A 14,487-nucleotide genomic window follows, 5' to 3' on the forward strand; every position below is an offset into this window, starting at 1 on the left:
AGCAAGAGAGGATCCTGCTACTATTTCTTACTGGCAACAACGCCCTTTGGCTTAAGAAAATGCTCTTGGCTGCCTTTAGCGATAAGTGCAATAGCATGCGGTTGGAAATAAACACCAGTAAGATCAAAGCCATGGTTGAAACACAAACAGGCACCTAGAATGGATGCTTCTATTGGAACTGCAAAGTTTGAACAAGCGTCTTCATACCATTACGAGCATTAAATTCATGGGAAAATGCAAATGGGGAGAGCAATTGCCAAAAGCAAAATGTCACATTGGAAAAGAAACTTAAAACTGGCCATACATACTTAAAATATGCAGGTGAAAGCAGCAGCTACTTGGTGCAGAAACCTGGTAACACGCACCAACAGATCAAAGTACCACTCAGAACAATAAAGAAGCTTCTGACCCCCTCCCTACGAGTAGCCTGTCCTCTATTGGATACGGTAGCGGTCAATTCCGGAGCTCCGCAAATTCAGAAAAGCACTAATAGACATCCTTTCTTCACAAGAAGGCGGTTCGTCATTAACCTGGCCGAGAGACGTGCAATATATACTTCCATCGATTGGTTCATTACAGCTTTGGCATAACCCAAATGACAACAAACTAGAAACCAAGGCAGTAGTTAAAGGATAGTTCCGGGACTTTTTTTTTATTGTCCCTACGATTCGGCCATGTGTTTTTAAGCATAAATCGGTAGATCGTAGAAAACTTTCCTATGGACCATACCCGACTTTTCGTCCATTAACGCACTCGAAATCAGCCGCCATTTTCTGATAATCCTCTCACTTGCCGCATCGCCCTGGCTCACCTGCTTTTGCGGCACTAAATCAAATCCCCTGAAACAGACTTTATCAAAACATTCATATTCCCCGCCTCTATCCGTGACGTGACTGAGCTGCGTAGGCAAACGCGCCGAGGCGTCTTCTACGCGACTCCACACAGAACCCGGAAATCAACACAGATGAGCTCACACAACACAGCGCGCCACAATCGGGAATATGAAACTGTACTTTTAAATTAAACTTCAAGATTGTAAATTTGGTAAAGTACATTTGACATCAAATGTTTTGAGAATATTCAGCGATTTTCATTTGCTCACGTTCCAAAAAGTTCGTTTTGAGGCACGCGATGTTCCTTTGCTGTACACAGGGTCTTAGATCATCTCACAATACAGCGCCACAATTCGGAATATGAAACTGTGGTTTAAAAGCAAACGGCAAGATTGTACATTTGGCAAAGTACATTTATTCGACATCAAATGTTTAGAGAATATTCTGGGATTTGCATTTTTCTTTGCTCTCGATCCAAAATAGTTCGTCTTGAGGCAAGCGATGTTCGTGTGCAGTACACAGGGTGTTGGTTTACGATAAAATAAGCTCTTCGGTCGCACTGATAATCGCATGGCTGTTCCAACAACGAGGCACTAGGCCACCACAACGGTCTGTATGTTGCATCTAGCCGTTAGTACCGCGTAAGGGCATACTTGTACTTGGCGATCGTCCCATAAAATGGTCAGGGTGGTAACGCTGTTCACGCGGAGAAGCAACTGGCGGTTAAAAAACCCATCCGCCGGTGTCTGGTACTCGTGACACATGCAGTAATGCATGATGTACCTGTTTGAAAAACATAAAAAATGAAATTAGTCTCACCATCAGATCTTTATTAAAATTATTCATTTTATATATTAGGTCGGGAAATTATTTCATAGCTAGGACAGTGCAACTGGGTATTATACGTCAAGGGGGGGCTGTAGGATACTGAGACAGTCCCCCAGTGCAGGGGTTGACAGGGAGGCAGTGCAGGTGGAGAGTGGAAGGGCCCAGGACCGAGGTCGCAGACAGTGGACCAGTTGTAGCAGGGGAGAGGGAGAGAGAAAGCAGAAGCAAAGAGGAAGGTTTTGAGGTGCTTCCGTAAAAGGAGATGGTTCTCCTTAAGATAGTGCGCGGTACAAAACAATATGCCACATAGAACGAACAAGTACAACTTAACCCGTCTTTAAAGCTACTGTATAGTAATTAAATTGCGGTATAAACTCATCTAAAGAGTTACTTACATTATATTTGCATTTTCCATTGTGTCTGTGCGTAGGGCAGCCCCGAAATACCACTCCTTCTATGCCGATGTTATTTCTTCTAATGAACGAACATGAAATGGCTTCATTATCGTTTCTTACGTTATTGCCCCACACCCCCAAAAAGAAGTCTTTCGGGATGGTCCCGGCCTGTCAAGGTCAAATAACAATACAACCTTATACTGAGTCGTGGGCCATTCCGGCACCCGAGCAAAAAATCAAAGCAGCTGACCTTCACTTCGAACGAGCGCACATTTCTATTTAGCAACATTCAGTGTAAGGCCATCTCACAGGACTTGAAATTTACACTCCATTTTTGCATTTTGTCTGCGTGCTTTGCAGCCCCAGAGAACCATAAATACGGAGACATTCTATATTTTTTGAAAAATGATTTATAATACTGTTTGGTTTAATTTAATGCGCAGATGAACAAGGTTGGATAGACACATTGCATGTACACTGAGCAATCACTTTAATTTACACATTACATAGATACACATTTTCAATGGGCCTGCGACATGAGGAGACTCGAGAGAACAGACAATCGAATTACAATCATTTAAACCGTGATGTGTATTTCTCAATGAGCTCTTCTTTAGGTGGACATGGAACAGAGGCAATGTTGGGTGGCAATGCAGTTGTCCCCTGCACAGGTTCGTTCACAACTCCATTTATGTGCCTATCTAGGACGTCAACAATAAGTCTCTCAAACTCATATTGCATATCCTCAAACACTGGTTTGATCACCCATTGTTTACTTCTTTTAGTGAAGGCCTTATTGTAGCGAAGCGTCCCTAAAGTTCCGGTCGTCCTACTTTGTTGACGTCCAACATTATGGTTATGTGCCAAGACCGCTAGAAGAGTCCGATTTATCATGCCCTCCATGCCAAAATGCAATCGTTTTGGACTGTACTTTAGGCACATATTGTGGAACACCTCCAAATCTCCTGTGTGGCAGAATTCCGTGAGTCCCCTCAAATCTCTTGTTATAGTTTTATCAAATACAATCTTTTCAATGGCTTTGTGAGTGGGTGATGAAGGAATCAACCACTTCTTCTTCCGTGCCTCCTCTGTGGACAAATGGCCATGTTCACAATTGTGGAAATGTTGGTTTGTGTTCCAACGGTGAACGTTTGTGCCATTTTTCCAGTAGAATTTCCAACGACCCTCCACATGTTTTTGAGCTCCACCAAAGATGGTTGCTGATTGACTTGGACCACTGTGAAATACCTTGCGTTTCTTTTTTTTTACCTGCAGCAGACATATTTTTATATATTGTTTTTGCAAGATGCCAAACGACAAATTGGTGATTTATATTTTTGTACTCTTCTCTCATTGTCTTGCCAATTGAAACGTGTCTGTCCGTGGCTATCAGGTCGATCACCATTCCCCGCGATTGTAGTTCTTGCAATGATGCTACAAAGCCAACTTTCTCCATGGCCACTGAGGATGTACTTTGTGACACCTGCACGACCACCGAACAATTTTCTTACTTTCCATGTCCTGAAAGTGGTAGGTGCAGTACTTGGCTGAAAATCCTGGGCTGTCGCACTGTCCATCACCGGCTAGACTGAACAGTTTGCCCGCGAATGTACTATCAATAGACATTTTTTCCATTCTCCAAGCTTCGCTAATGGCTGGAAATAGATAATCGGTTTGGTATTTGTAGAACTGAGTTTTCGCAATGAAATGGATTCCCACAAACTGAAAGAAAGACTAACTTTTTAAAACTTGAACCACTAAAAAGTGCAGCCGCTGCACAAAGTAGATTGCCTGCTGGCAGTTGCCCCAGCATGGGTTGTGCAGACCATGAGAAAGGATGATATTTTGTACAGGTGGCATGTATTTTAAGGTTAGTGCCTCGAATTGCACGCGTCACATTGATCAATGGCTCCCCACATACTTCCCCACCAACCGAATGCCCACATTTCATCCGAATAATAATATCAATCAAACAACTATCGAATACAATGAATTTGGCCTCTTTCCTTATACTGTCACTCTGCATCCCAGCTGGTTCGGCCTGTAACGTTGAGGACATGTCACTCACATGAAAGGTAGAATCTATGATATCGTCTTCCGCTATGTTCAGTGATATTGATGGTGTTTCATTGTCGTCCACTTCATTCTCTTCCATTGCAACATCTGTTCCTTCTCCGGCGATGGGTGAATAAGACAATTTCTTCAACTTTCTCGCGGTCTTAGTTTTTGCGGGTTTGGATTCTGTGAACTGATCTCCGACTGCATCCGAACTACCAGGAGGACATTCACTATCAATGGCTGGATGTGGTATAGCTCCGTTGTCAATCACTTCATATTCTTCCCATTGGCACGATGCATCTCCAGTCTCAAGTCCCTGCCAAAAGGTTTGACAAGCAACATCTCTCGTTCGCTTCACTGTCTGTGTAGATCTAGTTCGTACACCCACTCGCAACTAGAGGACAGATTGGAAAAGGGATGTTCAGTTTAAACACAACTTACAGTATTGAACTATTAACAGTGAAAAACAACATAATATAGTGACCAGGACACTAACCTTCTTTTGCTTTCTTTTCTTTGAAACTTTCTTGCCTCGAACTTCAACATCAGGACGCTGTTGCTCCGACTCGTGTGTGCATGTCTCCACTTCCTCTTGCGCTGCAACGACTATATTTTCATGATAAGCACATCCATCACGCACTGACGCTCCATCGACTCCCTGAAACATAGAACTTTCATTAGTATGTATAATAATATCGAAAACACAAAATGTACTTGGGTACCAATACCCACGTACATCTCAATAGCAAAACACGAATGAACGCTTTGTGTAGAACATTCAAACGACAATTATTCACGCATTGTTGATCTAGTTAGATGGAACTGTCAAGATCCATACCTCGGGCTCCTCATAGACTTCCATTGATGATATTATTGAAGATGATGCTTCAGTAACTCCCTGAAACACAGTAATTGCATTAGTATGGTTTTCTATTTTGTTAAAAAGAACATAAACTTTGTGCAGGCGTCAACGGCTCATCTAAATAGACCTGCACAAATGATCAGTTGTCTAAAATAAATAATGGATATGTAAATATGATTCGATTTGCTCGATGGTTGGAAGTGTCACCACCCAGAGATCTGCATCAACTACTAGGGGTGATGTCCTTGTAGAAGAAGCTCCGTCATCTCCCTGAAACATAGTACTTGCGTTAATAAAGATGGAAGTATAGCGGATGTAATCACGTCATATGATTTCGCTTGATCGAACTGTCAGTATCCATACCTCGAAATGCATAAGAACATCAAGGGACGATGTAACTGCGGTGCACACTTCTGCAAGCTGTTGCGCCGACCCGTAACTGCATGCTCCCCCTTCTTCTTGGACTAATGCTCCATCGACTCCCTGAAACGTAGGACTTTCATTAGTAATGAACACAATATTGAAAAAAGAAGACACATAGGAGGGCGACGACAGAAGGACATATCAATGGCTAAAAACGAAAGAAACATTGTGTGTAACAATCACGCTACAAGAATGCAAGATCTGATGATCTCCATCGATGGAACTGTCCGGAAACGTACCTCGAGCATCTGAGTGACATCAACGGTTGTCGTCAATACGTTGGACTCCCCAGCATCTCCCTGAAAGACAGTACTTGCATTATTTTGGATAACAATAATTATAACTGAAAACAAAGACTAGAGGACGAGTACAAGGGTGTACCATTAGGTAAAATAATTACACGATAAATTAAAACTATTGATTTACATGCCTAAAAAAAGTCAGTGGCAGAATAGCCAAGTAAGATTACCCGATAGGCGCTTGAAGTGGCTGATGACTGCAATAACGACACGGATGGAGAATCTTCCGCCTTCATATTGAGTGGATACATAAATGGGGAAATTATTGTTAGCTAATGCTACACACTACCGCAAGGCCGAGAGATAAAATACGTAAACTTGACTCACCAGTGGAGGGATGTGGACGAATAGAGTGGGAATAGCGTTTGAGAGCAATTTTCGCCTCGCTCGCGGTGTGTTCTTCTTTATTAGCAATGATGTGGAGTACATGTCAGAGGTAAAGTGCCTGCTGCAGATGCGGTATCGATCACCCCTCTTGTCCGCAAAGACTTCTAGGACTCTACTTTCAAGCTCAGACGGTGGATATCCGCAATATCGGACCCATTCTCTGATCTGATCTATTGTCTTAGGGAAAACATGCATTATAGTACCTTCAGATTTATTATGGGTCTTCGAAGGGCAACCGCCAATGGAACAGGCAGGCATTGTGGAAAGTTCTGAAATGTAAAGATCAACAATTCTCTATGAATACCAATGTAAACTCAGAACATGTGACTAGTTCCTTGCATGTACTGTCTTGAACAAAAAGAAATTGGACGCAAAATGATTATGGTACATGGCCTTACCTTGACGAACAAACAGTTAGATGCAGGGATCAGAGTACTTTCTTGTCGTACAACAGGGAGCAGTTCACCGGTTGCAAACTGAGGAATTTCCTCGGAGTGGTCACGGAAGTTCACAGAGACGAAGAGCAGATAACCAGCACCTTCACGGGTTGACTAGCAAAGCGCAAAGAAGTGCTCATTAGAAATATGAAGTGGGTTATAAAGAATTCGAAACAGGGGTGTGTTTGTGAATGAAGTCTATATGTCGTGGCATTATGCGGATTGCAGGGGGCCGTCCAGCGTGAAGGGGGATGCTTGGCAGGAGACACGGGGTCTGGAGGTAGACATGGGAACAACAACCCATGCTCTATAGACCACTTTGAAGTGTACATGGTCTTTGGCACCTCTTGGCCTTTATCACTCCCTGACAGCTCCACTTGCCAGCACAAGTACCCCGGTGCGAACTGCCTTTGATAGGGCAGGGGGTGGATTGGGGCGCTGGTCGTGCAGACAAGACACAGGAAGACTCGTGAATGGAGACACACTTATGTGGATTGCAGGGGGCCGTCCAGCGTGAGGGGGGGATGCTTGGCAGGAGACACGGGGTCTGGAGGTAGACATGGGAACAACAACCCATGCTCTATAGACCACTTTGAAGTGTACATGGTCTTTGGCACCTCTTGGCCTTTATCGCTCCCTGACAGCTCCACTTGCCAGCACAAGTACCCCGGTGCGAACTGCCTTTGATAGGGCGGGGGGGTGGATTGGGGCGGTGGTCGTGCAGACAAGACTCGTTTGCCGCAGGGCCTCACCAAGGAGAGGCCATCTAACTGCATGTAAGAGGCAGGCTGCAGGATCTAGTACATGGAAGGCAGGGGGGTGACTTTATAAATACCTCACCCTCCCAGGAGAATATATGGGTGCAAAGGTTATGTGGATTGAAGGTGGGCGGCCAGCGTGAGGGAGGATGCTGGCCGGAGACATGTGGTGTGACAAGACAAGGCACAGGAAGACTATTCAATGGAGACACTAGATTCATTTAAAAAATGAAAACAACCATTGTTAAAATATATGTTGGGTTTTATTTTAGATCTTAATTTCAATTGAACATAAATAATAAACATTACACATTGTAAAGTTCCGGTTGCAGCACATCCAGGGAAAATATGCGGTATTGTCCACTGTCGCTTGGGAAATGTTGTCTAATGGCAAGTACCGCACAGGCAGGTATTACTCTCCGAACGCGGTGTCCGAGCCTCCCGTGAAGCCACCAAGTGAAGCAACGATAGGCCACCAGCCTGTACCACCTGTGAAAATGAAAGATGCAAACTGTATTAAAATGACAAAACTTTCTTATCATTCGGCTTTGAAAAAAATTCTATCTAGAAAATGCACAATATGGACCCAATTTACATGCATTCGAATGATATGTAGATGTAATTTTATATGTGGGAGACGACCATGACATAGTAGTGGCATCACTGACATCAAAACCAGAGTATACTTACTCGTTACTCGGATTACGCGGACGAACAGTGCCGCGAAGTTCGTGCATAAGCACCATCATCATCATCATCCTCAACACGGTCCGTGAGAGGCAGGCTTCCCTGAACTCTGGCAGCTCGGTGATGCATTGCGGACTTGGCTCGCCTTCCGAAATGTAGGCCAAGCACCCGAAATTTTCACGGCAGCAGCAGTTCTCCTCAGTTGGCATTAGCTCGCACCGATTGCACGTGCACCAGGTGGAGACGCCGTCCATGCGACATGGTCCAGGCTCTTCATCCGTTGACTGGTCCTCCCAACTGCCGTCTGAATCCCCATCGTTTTCGCGTGCTTGCCTTTCCAGTAGTTCTTCCTCGGTGTACTCGGGCTCGTACATATACGGCATTATTGTAGCCATTGTGTGTTAAAGAAAGTAAAATAATTTACAGAGATGGTACAGGTGTTCACAAGGCCTAGGAGTGGCGAAGGTAGCTGACCAGAGCACAGAAACGAGTCACAGAATACTCAAAGTAACACAGAGAATAATGGAATCGAAAATCTGCTGCTGTGTGTTGTGAAACGGTGTGTTTATACTTGAGGAAAGAGGCGTCCTGCCATTTCCATGGCGACACGTCATTAGCTGAGGCGCAGCGATTGTTGACACGAAACGTGCTTTGGCGTTGGGAAATGGGCGGTACGCGTCTGCTGATGTCAGGCTCAGGGGCGGGGGATTTGATTTAGTGCCGCAAAAGCAGGTGAGCCAGGGCGATGCGGCAAGTGAGAGGATTATCAGAAAATGGCGGCTGATTTCGAGTGCGTTAATGGACGAAAAGTCGGGTATGGTCCATAGGAAAGTTTTCTACGATCTACCGATTTATGCTTAAAAACACATGGCCGAACCGTAGGGACAATAAAAAAAAAGTCCCGGAACTATCCTTTAAGGATCTATCTGCATTGCATTCTGGAATGTTGATGTGTGCCAAACAATCGACAGGGAAGCTATATTTGTAGTGTATTTGTAGGAGTACCTGAACGATGATGTCTCCACTTCCTAAGCCTGTTCCTTGTTGTAAGCTTAGAATGGGTGCACTTCCCTTAGCTGACCTCACAAAGTTGTGGGGCCAGGAGGGGGGGGGGGGGGGGATCAGCTTTTGTCCTCTGTAGCATTAGTAAGGAAACTATGGAGGGCAACTTTTTTTTTGGAATGCATTTTTTTAACCTCCGGGTCAGAAAAAACAATCTACAATCCATGTGATGCTTTAACTCCATGTAGAACTCTGATGAAATAAAAAGTATGTACGGTGGCAAATTGCATTCATAGAACATGGCTGAGAAGGTTGTGACATCAGATTATGGTCAGTGTCAGCATGTTTAATATGTTAGTTGCCCATTAAGCATTAATACTATATTATGAGTCTAATCATAGGCTTTTAGTATCCTGAATGTTCCAAGTGATCTTTCCAGGAATTTTAAATTTGTGTTTCATATTGAGAAAATTGTTGCTCAGGTTTAAAAAAATTAATTTAGAGGTTCTGAAAAGGTGTACTCATGATTGACTACCACGGAGGGATTCCAAGTTCCCCTGCTGTAACAATCAGCATTTACTTTATCATCAACAAGGTAAGTAATTACAGGTTATTTATTGATCTGACGACAAGTGTTGAATACAAGGTTACGCAGTGATGGAATCATATTTTCTAATACTTCTTTATTTAACCCTTGTAGCTGAATCTAAGGTGTAAAAAGATGAAACGATAATAGGCTAAAAATCAATGGGGCCTAATGTAATGATGGACGTCTACCATGAACAGAGTGGGGCAAAGGAGTTTCCGGATCTGATGTGATGCATTAAGAGGAAATGAAAGGTCATGGCTTTTGTGGTTACATCGCCCTTATGTGCAATGTTCCATTCAGTTAGTCTATACAAAGTACATACCCAATAGCAACACAGCAAGATAATCCTGTGATGGAATTGCTTCCAACTGTAGTTAAGTGGCAGTAATTTGCTACATTTCCACTTAATGCTCACAAATCCATTTTAATTGTAGCTACTTAAGTATATGTTGGGTAGAGCAAATGGGAACTACTTGTGCTAAATAAACATAAATGAATGTCAAACTGCAGTTGAAGAGAAATTAGCAAACAATCCACAAAGAGTGAATTACAGGAAAGCCAAAGTACAGCCAAAGACAAAATAAGGACTCCAAGACCTAAAAGAGGTAGGGACATGGCCAGCAGATGGATTCATCTCAAGGTGTGTATTATAAAGGCCGTATGCATGAGAAAATCGCAACATCACATTCTTATATGTCAGTACATATGGGATTCTTCCTGCTGTGAAGGGGTTAATCAGTTAGTCCTACTTTCTTCTGAGGTGGTTAAAGTTATTTAAGACAGTCCTGGTGGGATTTGAATTTGCAAGATACAGGCTAGCACCATGTATGAGATGAGCACCAACTCTGCTGCGACTCTACATTTCTATGCTGATGTTCAGTGATAAGAACTCCATAATAAGAACTCTTGCAGACCCTATGCCATTCTTTCAGGGAGTATTGTTCTATGAAAATACATGAATGAAATACAATGAGTTTGAAATGTAGACCAAGGCCGTTTTATACCCAACTATAGATCAGCAGATTATTCATTATCAAAGCGTCCAGTCTTATACCCCCTCCCCTCCCCCCCTCTGCAGGAAGTAAGATGCTAGTGGTCGACATGTAGAGGATTGAACCACCATGAAGCATGCAGCCTCATACACTGGCAGTGTTGAGATTTGTAAACACAAGTCATGGAAACATTTGTGCATTAAAGGGTTACCTTTACACCTTACCAACAGATGCTTCTCAAAGCCTGAGGGGAAAAAATAAAACGAGGTTGAAACATTTCATTTTACAATGTTTGATTATCGATCAAATTCTAGACCACCATTCACCCGGATAGCAAGGCAAACCTAAAAGACAAAAGCACCTGCCATCCTGTACACACTTGCCAGTGAAGACTGCTAATTCAAATATTTTGGCAGGCGGTAGTATTGTCAGGGGGCAGAAAGCGTTCACGATACCTGGCCCAAACATCACCATTCAAATTCTGGAGAGTACCAACAGTTGGTCATTAATGGGGTAATCTAATAGGAAGACCCGAAGACCCTGCAATGAAGAACCTACACCACTGCTGGTAGTTTCTCTCAACAGATGCTGTGTGGGTGGAGTTATGCAGTACAAAGCTATTGGGAAACAAACGATTCAAATATTAAAGCCCAGTGCCCAGGTATAGACATGCAAGATAACTGCTTAGAATACAGTAGAAAAACAAGTATGGTGGTGAACAAAGGATTGGAACATGCTTGCAATAGTGTGCAAGCCTGGAGGGGGGAAAAAAGCATCTGCTGGTTGATCAGTGCACTCTGAAGAGGTGGAGTCAGTTCTCCATGCCAGACTAGCAACTGATTTTTTGCGCACAACTGTGAATGTTTGCCCATCTGTCTAAAGGTACTGCATCAGTGCTTTAGATGGTAAAGCCTCAAGTGAATTGGAAAACGTATGGAAGACTGAGACCAGGAAACTAGTATGTTTAGAACTCCCTTCATATAACACTCAGCCCTTTTTCCATCTGTAATGGATAGATGTCCATTTATTCAAACTGATTAGGACTTTTGGAAAAGCATTTTCAGCCATCAAATGTTCTTGCAACACGGCACAGCCCCAAATGTTCACCAAAGACGCAGCTGAGAAGACCTTCCACTGGAACAACTCCAATGCTTAGAGTGGTTGCTTCAAAACTAGTTGTTGACTCTACACATTCAACCAGCCGGCTGCCTTAGTTTATTATAAATAGGACAGGTTTACTAAAGAATCCCTTTTCATCCCTATAATGTTAATCTTGCAAAAAGAAAAAATGTTCAAATGCAAACATTGGTCCTTTTTGCAGCCATGTCAAAAGTGTATTTTAGTATTCATGAAAATGAGAAGACAAGACATACAGGATTACATTTTGTTGTATGTGAAAAAGACATCAGCGTTGCTGTTTGCATGTAGGTCACTAAATACAGCTGAAATCTTGGAAACCTGCCCTGTCAGCTTAGAACCTGCAACATAAGGCCCAGAAGCAGCCAATTCATTAGCTGAGCAGATAAATGGGCATTCAGAGCATATGTTGAACCTTAAAACTAATATAGCCTATTTATTCCAAAATCCTTGTGAAATACATGTAGTATCCACTAGCACTTGTGCGCATAGCCTCGGCATCAGTGTCCTGTATGGAATCACCTCGAATACGTGCCCGACAATGCAAGGTGATTCCGTACAGGACACTCGGACAAAATGACCTATGAACGCAATACTCGCCAGTACAGGCAACTGACAATGGCATCTTAGAACTTCAGAAAAGGATACACAGCCAAATTAAGGTTCTCCATTAGCTGATAATAGCCTTGAAAAAGACTAAGTTCAATCACGGGTTGGCGGTTTCAAGATTTAAAAAACACTACAGCATCAGGACTACTCCTTTGAAGTAGTATCTTATGAAACTACAGGTAATTGATGCCTTTGAAAGCACAGACTTTGTGCTAAGTGCCAGTGGATACTACATGTATTTCTCGAAACTTTATGGGTCAAAAGTTAGCTGTAAGCCACTAGCCAAGCAGCAGGCCACACCTATAAATAAGAGCGGTCTCGGTGCTTTTGGAGACACTACACCCTATCCTTTTTGTGGAGTGTCACAGTTGGAGGGGAACCTAATGAAAAGGTCATGAGTCTGCCCTTTCAGCCAAAGCAATGCTTAAAAAATAAAAAACAAACCACTAAATAAAAAAACTCAAAAAAAACACTAAACAAAAGAGCTTTAAAGTCTCGACAGGAGCCTCAGCAATTACCTTTTTTGGGTCTCCTTCATGGCCGGGTCCTCAGACATTTGTCCATCTTTACGTTAATAAGCTCCCATACAAATATGCAATGCACAGCTCTATGAAAAACAAAGTGGATGGATTCAATATAAAAGGACAGCAAATAATGAAATCATAATTGGCTATAACTTTTGAATGCTTTGCTGGATTTAAAAACTGAAAACCTTCAACAAAGTGATCCTAATCGCACTTATAAAAACATTAGTATTATGTGCTAATTACTACTACATTTACATATTTCAATAAGGAACAAGTTACTTACCTGTAACTGTTGTTCTCCGGCATGGGTCTGGCATGGATTCACATGCTCATGAATATTCCCCGTCATCAGGCTGGGAATCCTCGGTAAAGAAAAATCAGTATCAGTATCAGTTTGGTTACTACTACGAAGGACAGATCAGAAACAAATCACTGATCTCTGCGTCATACTGACCACAGCCAATGACTGCCATCACCCTAAGCCCCGCCTCTGGCAGCCATCTTCAGATTTGGTAGCACGTGAAGTGGCAGTATGACCAAGTGAAGAGCCGCAGAGGGGTAGGCGGGAGGGTTCGCATGTGAATCCATGCCAGACCCATGCTGGAGAACAACAGTTACAGGTAAGTAACTTGTTCCTTCTCCAGCATGGGGGTCTGGCATGGATTCACATGCTCATGGATAAAAGAATACATAGCAGTACACACATGCACAACCACGGGAGGTGGCAACAGGCTCAACATTAAGCAATACAACAACTCAACATTAAGCATCTTACCTTCTCACCAGGCTCACCTTAGGCGAACAGGTTGCGCAGCACTGCTTGGCCGACCCTGGACTACTCCCTGGAATCCCGGTCGACGCAGTAGAATTTCGTGAAGGTGTGCGTCGACCTCCACGTAGCAGCCCTGCAGATGTCCAGCAGGGGCACACCAGATAGGAACGCCGTGGTAGCTGCGATCGCTCTGGTGGAATGGGCTCTCGGACGGCCAGGCAGCGGTCGGTTTGCCAACCGATGACAGTACATGATGCAGCCGGAGAGCCATCTGGAAATGGAAGCCTTTGAGAGAGCCTTCCCCCGATTGACAGGTCCAAAGTTCACAAAAAGTTGTGACATCTTCCGAAAACTCTTTGTGCGGTCCATGTAGAACTTCAGCGCTCTAGCCACATCCAGCGAGTGGAAAGTCCTTTCAGCCGGCGACGAAGGCGACGGGAAGAAAACAGGCAACACCAAGGGTTCGTTGAGGTGGAAATCCGACGGCACCTTGGGCATGAAGGAGGGGTGCGTCCTGAGCACTACCCTCGTGTCGTGAAAAGTCAAGTACGGGGGCTTGCAGGAAAGAGCCTGGATCTCTCCCACCCATCGTGCGGAGGTGATGGCCACAAGAAACGCTGTTTTCCACGACAAGAAGTTCAACAGAGCTGAGTGCAGAGACTCGAACTGAGGTCCCATGAGCTTGGTCAGCACCACGTTGAGCTCCCACGCCGGGGCCGAAGCCTTCACCGGCGGGAACGATCTGAACAGTCCCTTCATGAATTCTTTCACCAGACGAGACCACAAAGACGACCGTCCCGTGGTTCTGGTGTATCGGGAGATCGCAGCAAGATGAATCTTGATGGAAGCGTGAGCCAGCCCAGCCTTGTCCAGCGTCAGTAGGTACGGCAGT

General features: G+C 43.9%; 1 long non-coding RNA gene across 2 annotated transcripts in view; it reads right to left on the minus strand.

The window, feature by feature from the left end:
* Positions 1-14,487, minus strand: part of LOC138453408 (uncharacterized) — a 155,788-nt gene that overhangs the window by 32,292 nt on the left and 109,009 nt on the right. Inside the window, exons 3-4 of one of the 2 annotated variants that reach the window (XR_011260419.1) lie at positions 12,815-12,903; positions 10,762-10,794 (exon numbers count right to left, since the gene is read on the minus strand). This is a non-coding gene — a long non-coding RNA (uncharacterized lncRNA). The remainder of the gene's footprint in view (positions 1-10,761; positions 10,795-12,814; positions 12,904-14,487) is intronic. The other variant, XR_011260418.1, reaches the window with a different exon arrangement.

Source organism: Ambystoma mexicanum, chromosome 4p (assembly GCF_040938575.1).
Source record: "Ambystoma mexicanum isolate Mex_15411 chromosome 4p, UKY_AmexF1_1, whole genome shotgun sequence".
Taxonomy (NCBI): Eukaryota; Metazoa; Chordata; class Amphibia; order Caudata; family Ambystomatidae; genus Ambystoma; species Ambystoma mexicanum.